The sequence below is a fragment of the Prosopis cineraria genome, unplaced genomic scaffold (assembly GCF_029017545.1).
Source record: "Prosopis cineraria cultivar Desert tree isolate PC_DT_omini unplaced genomic scaffold, ASM2901754v1 PC3, whole genome shotgun sequence".
Lineage (NCBI taxonomy): Eukaryota > Viridiplantae > Streptophyta > Magnoliopsida > Fabales > Fabaceae > Prosopis > Prosopis cineraria.
This window is the reverse complement of record NW_026555334.1, coordinates 19,621,773-19,636,302: the sequence shown is the minus strand read 5'-3', so window position 1 is coordinate 19,636,302 and position 14,530 is coordinate 19,621,773.

Sequence of the window (14,530 nt, the reverse complement as noted above, 5' to 3'; positions counted from 1 at the left end):
CAAAATAAAAAAAAAAGAAAGGTTAAATCTTGAAAAAGAAAATCTCTCCCAAATTATCCTAATCATTCAAGAATATTGAGAGTCTACTTTTGAGAGTTAATTTTTCTCTCCTCAAATCTTATTTTCATTTAAATACATATTATATATATATATATGTATGTATGTATGTATGTATTAATCAGAATTATTAATCAAAAAATAAAAAAAAAAGAGAAAAAGCTGGACAAAATGCTGATAGAGTCAGCGTTTCATCACAGCTTAAGTGGGTGGTTAGGCACAGAGCAAAAGAAACAGAAACAAGCACACACACAAGACAGAACAAAAACATGCAGTAGCACACACGCAAAAACACTTAAATAAAGACAATGCACTCAAATGCCATGCATACAGAGATAAAGAAAACCAGAAGGCACACGTGAGCAAAAGCCACTTGGTTAGATGCAATAGAAAGAAAGTAGGAACGGCATGCATGAAGCACAGACCATAGAGAAAAGCACAGAAACACAGAAGAAAATTCAGACGCATGCACACGGCAGCACATAAACTCTCACCTCACACACAAGCTCTTCCTTATTTCTGCTTTAAAAGGGATGAAGGACTGAAAGAAGAGAAGAAGGGATGAGGAGACTGAGAAAAACTAAGACGTGAAAGAGGCTAGAGGCTAAACTAAACAAAGGCTGAGAAGATGAGGGAAGAGGCTCTTCTGGCAGAAAAAAACAAAGATGAGAGGCTAAAAAAACAAAGGCGGAAGAGAAGGGAAAAGGAGAAACAGAGACAGAGAGGAGGTGAAATAAAAAAAGAGAGCACAAATGAAAGACACAAAAGAGACACCGAAACTGGATGAGAAACAGAGGAAGGAATCAAGAAAATAGAGCAGAAAACTAGAGCAGGAGACCGAGGAGAAGAGCATGAGGAATAGTGACAGAGAAAGAGAATAGAAAATAAGAGCATGAGGACGGACGGAAGAGAGGAGAAGGAAGCTGGACGTGAAAGCTGAAAAATAAAGACTGAGTGAAAGAGGAAACCAAGAGGATGCATACGAAAGGAATGTGAAAACTAAAACTAGAGATAGAGAGAAGGAGGAAACCGAGATAAAAAAGGGAGGAGTTTGTTGGACAGAAGTGGTGAGACGGATCTGAGAAGTACTACCCACAGGTTTTCTAGTCTGCTTGCTTATGGATTTGAAATGCTCAGTTTGATTTCGGTTTATTATTCCCAAACAAATTTCATGTTTAAATATTTGTCCCACATTTTTCAGTTTTCAAATAAAAATTAATGTGATTGTCATTTAAAAAAAAAAAGAGTGTGAAAAAAAGGTAAAGAGATTGCAAATAATAATTTTTGCTTACTATCATAACTAAGCTTAATTTGATTTTAGGCATAATCTCATTTCAAATAATGAAAGAATTAGTGCAATTATTAAGCAAGGTCTTTAAATGTGTTTTTAGCATGAAAGGGCATATTAATATGTATGGGCATGATTTTTCATCTCCATTAGTCCTAAGGTCCTTTACTTGTTGATAATATTATTACACTCATGTCATATGGCACTCTCCATCATGATTACATGTACGATTTCATTTATTATGACAAGCCTATTTTATAAAAGGCGGAGGGGAGAGAATTTTATTCTTACCTAATTGAAAAAAAATGAAATGAATAAGAGAAAATTTATTTCTAATCATTTACTTGTCGTGTGAGATTTTAAGAATTTCTGCAGATATTTAAAGCGATCTCATATCGTGTAAATCAATAAGATTTCGCAGGTATAGAAATCCAATTTATACGTATAATCAATGGTTTCAATGACCAACCATTAAAACTAACTAACTTTTTATAATCTAAATAATCCATTTAAGTTCCATGTGAGATTTCAAGAATCTTCGTAGGGACTTAAATTAATCACATTATTGCATGGGATAATAAGTCCTCGCAGATACAGTGATTCTCAATTTTTATAATAAATAAATGACTTTTACAAATAATCATATAACACAATTTAGAAAATTAATTAATCAAATTAATGTATTTAAATTATAATCATATTCACTGATTATATCTTTTAGTCATGTGAGATTTTTGAATCTCCGCAGACTTCTAAGATAATTGTATTATTATATGAGTCAATAAGACTATGCAGATATAACAATTAAGTTTTTAAAACATATATAAATTATATATTAAATTAATTAAACTAAAAATATGTATTTAAATAAATTTAATTCCTTTATCATGTGAGATTTTAAAATTTTCACAGATATTTAGGGTAATCATATTACCGTATAAGTCAATAAGGCTTTGCAGGTAGGATGATTAAGAACCTTTAAAACATGTATATACACACTTAAAATATATTTTTAACACTTAAAATATACATAAGAATAAATAAATAAATTAAAGTGCCAAACTCTTCTATCGTGTGAGATTTTGGAATCTCCGCAGATATTTAGAGCAATTGCATTACCGTATGAATCAATAAGGTTCTACAGGTACTGCAATTAAATTCCTAATCACAAAATATAAAAAAATAATTTTAAACCATTTTCTTTTCTTTAACTCAAAATTCAAAAATTGAGAAAATAATTAAAATTAAATTACTTTTTGTAATTTAAAACACACATATCAAAATTTTAAAAATTATTTTATTTGCAAAATGGTGAGTTATTTCTAATTAATTTCTCTTCAGAAAATATTTTTACCAACAAACTTTTAAGCTCGAATTATATGGACTTTGATCCCCATCATAGGGTACGTAGACCTCGGAGTTAGATTCTGAGTCAAGTCCATCCTTCCTCCTAAATAAATAAATACTTCTCATCTAATTCTTATCATTTTTATCAAACATATGAATATAAAAGGGATAATTAAAATAATTATAAAACTATACTAATAAAGCACAGCAAACTTCAGGTAACTGTTCTAATAAACGGGTGTTGTGGGGTGCCTAACACCTTCTCCACACTCAACCAACTCCCGAACTTATTTTCTGATTATGCAGATCATCCTTATCCTCCATTAATCGGTTTCCCGAGATTTTCCTCAAAATCTTGGTAGCGACTCCTCGTTCGATTCGGTTCCCGCCATGAAGGCCGAGACCTCCGCTCGCGCGCCCTTCGCGTTGCACTTTTCCGAGTGCAACAGTGGGTCTTGATTGATTTAAAGTCTTGGTCCATTGTGTTGAAATGATGGGGGGCTAAATCCTAGGTATCTTGGAGGGAATCAAACTTTGTTGAAATGCTAAACTCACCAGAATTCACATCTACTCTGATTCTTTAGAAGCTTTGTTGCTCATCCAACACAATTTCTACAAGAATCACTCCCTCTTTGAGATCATTAACAAAATTAAAGATTTTGCCATGAAAGAATGGATTATTATGTTTGGCCATATTTTTAGAGAAGCGAATAGGTGTGCTAGTCTCCTTGCTCATCAGGCACTTAGAGACAACTTTAATATTGTTATCTACAACAACCTCACTTAAGATGCAAAGATCAAATGATTTTTTATATGACCTGACTTTTTGTTCTTTACATGATCTTTTCCATTGCCCTGTATTATTAAGAAAAAAATGATGGGGTGCCAACACGTTTTGGACCCAAATCAATCTTAGGTATAACAATAAACAATATAGAAAATCGTACCCCCATGAGTTGTCAATAATACGCGATGATAACAAGATTATACCAAAAGTAACATTAAAAACTATTATATCAAAAGAAAAATGTAACATTGAAACTAGAACAATCTTGAAGTTGATAAGAAGGCACGTCTTGATCTCGTTCCGGAAGTGGCATATTGAGATCAGAAAAGATAAACTGATCACACTTCGCAAGAATCTTCGGAAAAAGACGACACCTCTTTCTTCTTCGACGTCTCTGATAATTTCTCTTTCGAATCCGTCGAACTCCGATCAATCTCTGATCGTTTTCTCTTCAACGGATCGATGTCGGTGGTGGAGATGATTGTGGGGACTGATCGTGATGTTTTTCTGGAGCCTCAAGTTGGCGCGTTCCCAGCCTCAGCCACAGACAATTTCATCAAACGAGAAAGCTCTGATAATTTTAATCACTTCAATTTCTTCATAGCTGAAATTCATCTTCAGATCTACCTAACGCCCAAATTTAAGGTGCAGTTCAGAGAAATTGTCTCTGTGCTTAAGAATATTAGTCCGTTTCTTAGGAATTTTTATGTGTGCTTAAAAAATTACATCAAGGCCATGATATATAATATGTCCTTGTCAAGTTTAGTTCAATAAAGATATATATATATATATATATATAAGTTGGTTTTGTGTGTTCTTGAATTTTGATTTTTTTATCACTTAATCTTAATTATTTGATGCATGAAGTACAATATATATATATATATAATTTATTATTAAAAATTCATTTATTCTAATTTTTTGGCCGGAAAATTTTCAATTAATATTATAGATGATTTAATTGTATATTTATCAAGTTTTGGTTCAATAAGGACAAGGAAATATGTAGATATATATATATATATATATTGGCCAGTAAAAGGAAATTTAATATTTTTTTTATCGCTTGAAAATTGGTTTTGACTCTTGGATTTGTGATTTTGGTAGTTCCTTTTATCACTTATCTTCAATGCTTGAAGTAGATAAAGATATATTATTTATCTTTCAATCTTTTTATGAGATAATCATATATTTTTAAATTTATATTCTTTAAAATTACTGAAATATTATTATTTTTAAATATATATATATATATATACTGATTTCATAAAAATATAAATTCTAATAATTTTTTCTTCTCTTCAACTTAACTAAAAATAAAATGAAATTATTCATATACTAGTTAAATTCATATTATTTAATTAAATAATTATGGACTTACATGTTACTCCCCATCACGCACGTTAAATAGACTGATAGTAACGTGACTGCTGTGTGAGTACTGATCAGGAGCATCAAATTGGCAAGCTAAATTCCTCCTTGTAGAACTCGATAGGTTACTGTATAGAGCAAGGCTCAAGCAATTAAATACCTTCCTCTTATAGTTTCAAATCTTCTTCTGAATCCATCATTTGGTTCGCTAGCTGTAAATTTCCAGGTTTCGTTTGCGCTCACACACACACACACACATATATGGATCGTGTGGAGCCTGATGAACTCGTAGTCACTCGGATTCTGCTTCAACTTCCTCGTCTGCATTTCGATTCTGAGATCCGAAGGATGTTTCCTCTCACTTGGGGCTTCAAGAAGAAGCGAACGATTCGAAGGTCCAGCCGTCAAACTCCTCTTTCACTCCCAAATTCGAAGATGATCAGAATCACTCTGAAGAGAAAAGGATCATCAGAGAATCATAATCTCCAAAATAATCTGTCGAAGTTTTTTTGTACCACAAGAAGATCGTGTTTCTATGCTGTGGAAGATGAGTCAACATCGAAGAGGAAGAAGGTGATCGAGTCTCCTGAATCTTCAGGTACCTATCTCCCCCCTGATCTGAATCTTCCCGCTGTGTCGATCGAAGAAGAAGAAGAAGAAGAAGAAGGACGCTGTCCTGATAACTGTGAAAGCGAGAAGTGCATAATCCCACGCTCCGTGTCAGCGAGTGATGAAGATGGAAGAAATTGCCATTGGGTTCAATTCAAATTCTATTCAGGTGAAAGAATCGATTCGGGCGTGTTACTGTATGTACCTAATAATTAGGGTTTCGTTTTTGTTCGTGACGTTGCAGTTAACGGCTATATATTATATCCGCTGCTTCAGGATGAAGGAGTAATTATTTAATTCATTACTCAGTCATTTATAGGATTATCATGTCAATACCATATCATTGATTACTTTAACCCTCGATTAATTCTTTGTCGAGAGACCATTTTTTTATATCTTATTCAGTGAGCCATAAGAGTGTTATTTCTTGTCTCTTATATTTTTCGTGTTTATATCCATGTATGGTTGTCGAATAAAATATACTCTCTCCTTCCTAATTGATCACTTTTCTTGATCATTCTTGTGGCTCTATACTCTCCGCTCTTCCCATGATCATAAATTTATTTTCAATTTCCCTTCCTTTATTTTCTAGAATCCCACCTTGAACATCATATTGGATGTCAATAAGAACACTACAAAGGGTCATATCACTCACATTTTGCTTCGTTTTTTAAGTCGGTTCAATCACAATTGAAAAAACTCTCCTATAAGGTTGTTTTTCATTTTCATACATAGGATTCAAACCCGAAACCTTGTTTTTTTTTTTTGTTCCTTTTTTTTTTTGTGGCTTGACGCATTCTATGCTTAGAGAGATTAGTCATGAATGTTATTGTGGTAACTTGTTTATTACGTTCTTTATTTGTGAAATTTCATTTCATGAAGAACTAAGAGTCTTCTTAATTAAGCTGCAAACTAGGTTTTTAGGAGACATCAGGTTTTGTAGGTTTTAGAACGCAAATCTTCATATACTGTAAAGGCCGTCAGTTCATTCATCCTCAATCTTTATTTTTTACATTTTTTAAAAAATTTATTATAAAAAGAGAATTTCATTTTTTTTATTGGATAAAAATGGAATTTTATGAAAATATATTTTGAAATAAAATTAAAAAATTTTATTATGACTATTGAAAATCATATTTTTTAAAAAGATATTTTTAACAAGTTATTATGTATATTTTAATTTGCACAAAGTAACAAATTTTAAAATAAAATAATTAATTTTTTTACATTTTGAATATAAATTTTTTATTTATTTCTATTCTCTACACACTAAAATCATCCTCAGTGCACAAGAAATGAAAAATCATGATTATTTATGCTTTTATGTTATAACTTTAAATTTATAATTATATTCCTGTAAAAAATTAATTTATATAATATGACCCAAAAAATTACACATAAGTACCTTTTAAAAAAATTAATATCAATTAATTTTTTTTTTTTAGCGGTGAGCATGTTATATGTCCACGTCACTATGTTATGTTGTTCGCCGTTGCTTAGTTTCCGCGCATTTCCCTTCCGTAGTTCCTTTGCGTCATACATACGTACGTGTGTATTTATATATCAAAGACTACATATACTTAAAAAAAAAATATTTACTACATATTTCTATAAAACTATATCATAATATATTGTAATCTAAATTTTTGTGTAAAGGACATAAATATTATCTTTCTGTCTAATAATAGGTTGAATATTATATTAATTTAAAATATACAAATAATAATGAGATCCCGTGAAATGTTATTCTTCTTAAGTCTCTAAAAACTTTAATTTTCTAACATTAATAATTGTTGATAAAATGACTAAAATATATTTAATATAATGTAAAAAAGGTAACAAGTCTAGTACCAAAAAAATAAAGTAAATACCAATAACCACTTTAGTGTAATTAAAGATAATTTTTCTTTTGGCAATGATTAGAACAAAATAAATAATTACAACTTCCTGTGCATAAAATTTTTATTTGTAACTATTTTAATTTAAATAATAATTATTTTTTTAATAATAACTAAAATGAAACCAAAATTTATTTAGTTTAAACTAACGGTATTTTATTCATTTTACCAAAAATATTATTGTTAGAAAGTTCAGTAGAGACTTGAAAAGAATTATAATCTTTTGTGAGATCTCATTATTAATTACATATTTCTTGGAAGGATTTTGCTGTTATTTTCCCATTATAGATTAAAGAAGATCTATTTTTTGTATTTTGCAAGTTTGGTTTTATCACTTATCTTGTTATTTGTTATATTCCATAAAGTTCAAATATATATATATATATCCTTTTATTTTTAATCTGTTTACGAGTTGATCATATATTTTTTATATTCATCAAATTAAAATTACTGGAATATTATTTTTACAAATATATACGAATTTTATAAAAACTATATTCTGATATATGTTTTCACTTCTTTTAAATTAAAATAAAAAAATGAACTTTACACTCATCGAATTAAATTCATATTATTTAAATAATTCAGTTAATAAAATTAAAAAGTTACTAAAACAATATATTCAAACTCCGCTTTAATTAAATAACACTCCCTCTGTTTACCAAAAAAAAAATAATCCCTCCTAATTACAATAAACTCCTCATGTCCTCTTTACAAGTAATTTTTATCAATATAATCAATACTGATAAAAAAAAATATAAAGAATAAAAGTCTATAAAATTTTAAATATGTTTCTATGTAACAAATTTAAAAAGTAATGTTATATTACTTTTTTTTACATGAAGGATAATTTTAAAAATACCTTTCAAATATTACCTAAAAAGCCACACCGTGATTTATAAATAAGATCAGATAAATTTTTAAAATGTTTCTTATAAATAAGACTAGAGGAAGTAAACTATTGATAACTATTTCACGGTTCTCAAAAAAATAGTTGAAATATTAATTTTTTATAAATTTTTACATCTTTCCAATTAATTAAATATTTATTAAATATTTTTTATAAATACCTTAATAATAACAATTTAAGTTTTAATACATTATTTTTAAAAAGGATAATAAATAAATTAATGTATTTTTTTAAAATAATTAAAAATAATATTTAATTTCCCATATTTCAACGGATCACGTGAAAACTAAGCTACAATTTCGTGTATTATTCGCTTGCATTTCCAGTCTCAAGTCTTAGCACATTAAATATGAACATCACTGAGAGTGTTGAGTAGAATCTGATTGGCGTGTTAAATTTCTCCTGATTGTAGCGTAAGGCTCAAGTAATTATGACTACTCCTTTGCTTTTATACGTTTCAAATGATCAAATCTTCTTCTGAGTCCATCATTTCGTTCGCTAGCTGTAAATTTCCCCATTTCGTTCGTTTAAATGACTAGTGACGAGACTAAACTCGAAGTCACTCAGATTTTTCTTCAACTTCCTCGTTTGATTTTCGATTCTGAGATTCGAAGCATGTTTACTCTTGCTTGAAGCTCCAAGAAACGGCGGATGATGCGCAGGTCTGCTCCGATGACCAGTAGCGGCAAAACCCCTCTCTCGTTCCCGAATTCGAAGATTAGAATCACTCTGAAACAAAAAATTAATAATAAATAAAGGCTAAAATGTATAAAACCTCTCTAAATTTTAAAACAGTTGCATATAACCTTCCTCATCTTTAAAAGTTTAAAATTAACTCCCTAACCTTTAATTTTATTTTTCAAAGCCCCCCACCTTTAATTAACTCTATTATATCATTAACATAATTTGCCATGTCAAATAATACAGTACACATAAAAGTTTACATGGCATCTTATATAAGAAAATAATAAATATATAGAGATTATATTATTTTTCATAAGGGCTAAAATGTCATTTGACTTTAAAAATGAAAAACCCTCACTGCCCTCTATCTCCTTGCGCCATCATTACTGATGCAAAACAAAACTCTTTCGACGTCGCATCTAGCTACCCTTTCATTGTGGCATCTTGCTGAATGAAACCCTCACTACCCTTTTATTGTGGCATCTTGCTGTCGTACAGATTCAATTTAACAATAATCAAAAGACACATTGGAACTTCACTCAATTCAAGAATATTTTTTATCACAATCCAAAGAAGGACAAAACTGTAATTATGTTCATTTGTTTTACAATATCATTTAAAATATTTTTTGGTCGGAATTTAATATTCATGTGGGAGTTGTTGATATTTTCCATTGAATATTTTTTAACACAATCCAACCAACAAAATATGAATATTAATCACATTAATATAATCTAAGAGATTATTTATTATTTTTTTAACACAATCAAATTAATTTTATTATTCTTTTTTCAATTAAAATAGCTTTTTATATTAAATAAATGAAAAAAATTAAAAGATGTCGTTGATAAGAATTATATAAATAAAAATTTATGTTTTAATATAAGAAAATTAAACATTATTGATAACAAAAAAATGGATAAAACTAATACAAAAGCAAATACTTAGAATTTCATAGTAATAATAACATGTTTTGGCTATCAATGCCTCAACTATCCAAATAAAAAATACAAAAAAAAATTTTTAAATAGTTCTATAATAGAATTTGCTTAATTAAAAACATTCATGGACGCTCAACACGAGACTCCATTTTTCTTCACAGTAAGGATGAGCCAGAGCCTTGAGTATTAGTAGGAAGACTGTCCTACATAAATAACAAAGAAATAATTATTACTTTACTCAATCAAAATGTAAAATAAAATCAATTTTTGATAGAATTTTGAGGAAGAAAAACATACCTTGAGTCGTTAATTTACACGTACGTATGCAGGAATAGAGTTACACCGATCGAACTTCATTCGAATACACAGTAAATGCACTCTCTGAGAGAATGAATTGTAAGGAGAAAATGAGTCGACTGAAAAATGAGAGTGTTCAGTTTCTTTCTTCACACAGAGAACAACTAAACTAATTGAGAACTGCACCCATAACCACCTCTTATAGGAACGTGTTGTAGTTTCCCTCTAACCGCTCATGATTCAAATTCAAAGTTTGGAGAATATTATGTTTTAAGGCCCTGAGTAAATTGCACATTGAACCCAAACATTTTTTATAATTGTCACAAGAGCCCCATTTTTCAATTTGGGCTTTTATATGGACCTGATCTACCAAGGGTGTATAACCCAACAATTTTGTAAGTAATAAAAGAATACCAGTGTGTGTTCTATTTGGCTTGATCCCTCCGTGGCAATTGGTTTCTTCTTATACATCCTTTTGTTAGGTTTACATGGAGCCTTACAACCACGCACATTTTGACCCATTTTCCCACAATTTCCACACTTTATGGTAGCTGATAGAACACATTTGTTACCCACTTTTATTTGTCAATTAGGACCATTTTATTAATGATTTATCACCTTCAAGTGCACACATTGCATTAGATTTGGAACTTTGCCTAAGTTTCTAAGATCAGTGCACTAGGGGCATTTTGGTCCAAAAAATGAACTTTTGAGAAAATGTACAAGAAAAATTGACAAAGTGCATTTTATGTCCAGTTGATGAATGGTGAAATTATATTTTTAAAATTCATTTTAGTTTGGGAGTAATTAAATAAAAAAGTCAACACTTTCTTAAGTGTCTTAGTTTGTCATAGTTTTTGGTTTGCCTTTGTGTGAAAATTTTTATATAATTTTGTGCAGCCTGAAACTTGATTAATTTAATAAATTCTCCCTTCTAATTATGAATTTAATTCTGGACATGAATTAGATTTTATTATATCATATGCTATTTAATTGAATTATGTGATTTATGTGACATAGGTGGCATGTGACTTGTGCATCAATTGGGCAATTGAGGTCAACACTCCTTGAGGACAATGGCTGATGGTTTGCACGTGAATTATGATTATTTTGAGGGATTAGATCAGCTAAAATGATGTGGATGACACATGAAAATTAGGCACACATTGGAATCATCTACAAACCAATAGGAAGTTGCCACCTTGCAAGTGTGACAAGGCTCCCATTTACATTTTAATTTCTTTTTCCTTATTTTAATTAAGCTTCAGCTGATGGGAGACACCAAGGAGCACGCCATTTTAAGTCCCAAATGGGATCCAACACATATCTCATTCATCTTCCACATTCTCTCTCTCTTGTTCATAGTGTTCTTCATTTTCTCTCTTTTGTTCTTCATTTTCCAGCACCCTAACCTCCATTTTCAGCCACCAAACCTCCACAAAACTCATACCATTCTTCTCCTCTCTTCATTTTCGTTCCATCCCTTCCATTTTCACAAGGATTGAAGCTCATTTCCATCATTCAAGAGCTATGGAGTTTGGCCTTCACAAGCAATCACTAGGGTTCTTGAAGATGAAGATTGGCTAAGTTTCTTTGTGGAATCCTAGAGAGATGAAGATGGAGGATGAGTCTTGAGCTTCAAATTGGCTAAGTTCTTTTGTTTCCTATCCTCTTCTCTTTTTACTAGATGGTTAGATTCCTTAATCTAGGGTCTAATCATCTTAGCTTATAAATTCTAATTTGAATTTGATGTTGATGTAAAGAGAGAGGATTGTTTCATTTAATTTCTTCCTTGGACAGCCATGACTGAATTTTGCCACTCTTTGTTTGGCACATAATCTTGTGTTTTTCAATTAGTGAATTTCTTGTGTTAATATTGCATAATCTTGTGGTGTTAATGCTTGTGTTGTTGAGTAGCTTGACATAATCTTGTGGTTGCTCAATTTATGTGTTTGACCATGGCTGTTGAGAGAGGATTTTGAGTGAATCACTTGGCTAATGTCTTCACCAATTGGTTAATTGAACTAGGGACTTTAATCTAAGACCTAGGGAGGTTAGCTAATTAGGTTAATTGGCTTAGGATAATTTTCTTAAGTCATGACAGCTTTAGTCAAGAGGAAAGGGAAGCTAAACTTAGCCTAATCATGAGAAGATAATGAGTCCAAAATCAACTAATCTCTAGGGTTCCATTACGTAAAAAGGGAAGTTCATTTCACTCACTTTCACTAGCATTTTAATTACTTGCATATTAGGTAATTAGTTTAGATAATTAGCTAGATAACTAAATTCCTACAAACTTTGGTTGATTTATTTCACTAGATAACTTTCAATTAGACTTAAAACCATTCTTTGGGAGATGACCTAGGGTTGGCCCTATATTGCATTAGGGTTAGCTTTAGTGTAATTTTGAGGATAAGCGACTAATTTCCTACCAAAATTTTGGCGCCGTTGCCGGGGAATGGTTTAAGTTTAATTCTAAGGTTGTTTAGTACTTAATTTATATTTTAGTGTTCCTGAAAATTTTTTGAAAAATTATAAAAATTTGTGTTTTGTGTTTTGTTTAGTGTTTTTTGTGTGTTTTGAGTGTTTTTATTCTGTTTTGAAAAAGAAAAAAAAATTAATGCAATTTTCGTTGGTTTGGTGTAGAGCTGAAAATACTCTGTTTCTAGTGTCTCTGTCTGAAATTGAAAAATTAACTGGGAATGAGTCTGAGGGAATTTGAACTTGAAATTTATTTTATTGAAAGCTCTATATCCTAGCTTCACTTTAAAATTGGTTTGGTCAATTTTGGACGTGGGAAGTGTCCTGTGGAAATTTTACAATCTAACAAGGTCCAGGGAGCCATTACAGAGGATTTCCAAAACCCTGTTTCAATTTTGAGTTAGCATATCTTCCTCTTGTGCGTTCAAATTGATTGATTCCAGTTTCATTTTTCTTATCGCTGTCTTATCTTTGTTTCTTGTGTTTAGGATTTTCTTCAATTTTTTCCATTTTCCTATTTGAAAGTTTGTTAGAAGCTCTGAAGGTCTTCTGGACGAAATCCTGTTTCTCCAGACTTGAGGACCAACTTGTGAAAAATTCTGGGAACGATTGGGCAGGATTTTTAATCTAAAAGTTTTATATAATTTCCTGTATATCTCTTGTGTTTCTCATAAAAGTTTCAGGGAATTTATCATGTGGATTTGCTGATAGAAAATTCACAAGTTCACTGTCTCCAGAGAGTCTACTGTGCGAATTCCAGAATTGCCAAAGCTTCTTGATTGAGCATTTCTAACTCTCTTTCTACTTGTTTGGTGTTATTTTTTTTTTTTCATTTTGTTGCTATTGAGTTGAATAAAAAAAATAAAAAAAATTATTCTCTTGCTTTTGTGTGTTTTGAATTGTTTCATGTTGATTTGCATTTTAGTTTAGCTTGTTCTTTGTTCTTAATTTTCTTGAGCTTGATTAGTGCATGACCCGAAGAAAACATACCTCTTTTGTTGAATTAGATCAGAAATTGAAAGGACTATTTCTAGATTGAGAAGATCACAACCTATTCTTGATTCTCATTTGGTTTGTAATTCAACAATGGAAGGTATCTTAGGACATGAGCATGTGCATAATGAGGGCCATGGGAATGGGAATGAGAATTTGCATGATGATGGCCATGTTAATAATGAATTTGAAGGCTTGCATAACCCTAGAGAGGAGAGGAGCATTAGGCAATTAACTCAACCTAATTGGCATGATAATCCTTATGGCTTATATGTTCCTCCTACTAATGTTCAATTTGAAATTAAATCCTCCTTGATTAATGCATTGCCTAAATTTCATGGGTTACCAGGAGAGGATTGTCATAGGTTTTTGCATACTTTCCTATTGGTTTGTGATACTATGAAGCCTATGCATGTAAATTTTGATGATGTTCAAGCTAAGGCTTTTGTATTTTCTCTTGAAGGTTTAGCAAAGGAATGGTATTTCAACTACCCTTCTTATGTGAAAGTGAGCACATGGGCTGAGCTAAGAAGACTCTTCTTAGATAAATTCCTTCCAAATTCCAAGGTCACCAATTTGAGAAAGCAAATCTGGGGTCCAACAAGGAGAGGATGAGAGTCTCTATGAGTATTGGACTAGATTCCAAGGCCTTTTGGCTAAATGCCCACACCATCAAATTTCTAGTGAGAATTTAGTCCAATATTTCTATGAGGGCTTGATTCCAAGAGACAAAGTTAACATTGATGCCGCTAGTGGTGGATGCTTGATTGACCTCACTTCCTTAAAGGCTTGGGAACTAATTGACAAGATGGCTTCAAGTGGTGCTCAATACTCTACAAGGGAAGAGAAATGTGAATATGGTAGGTT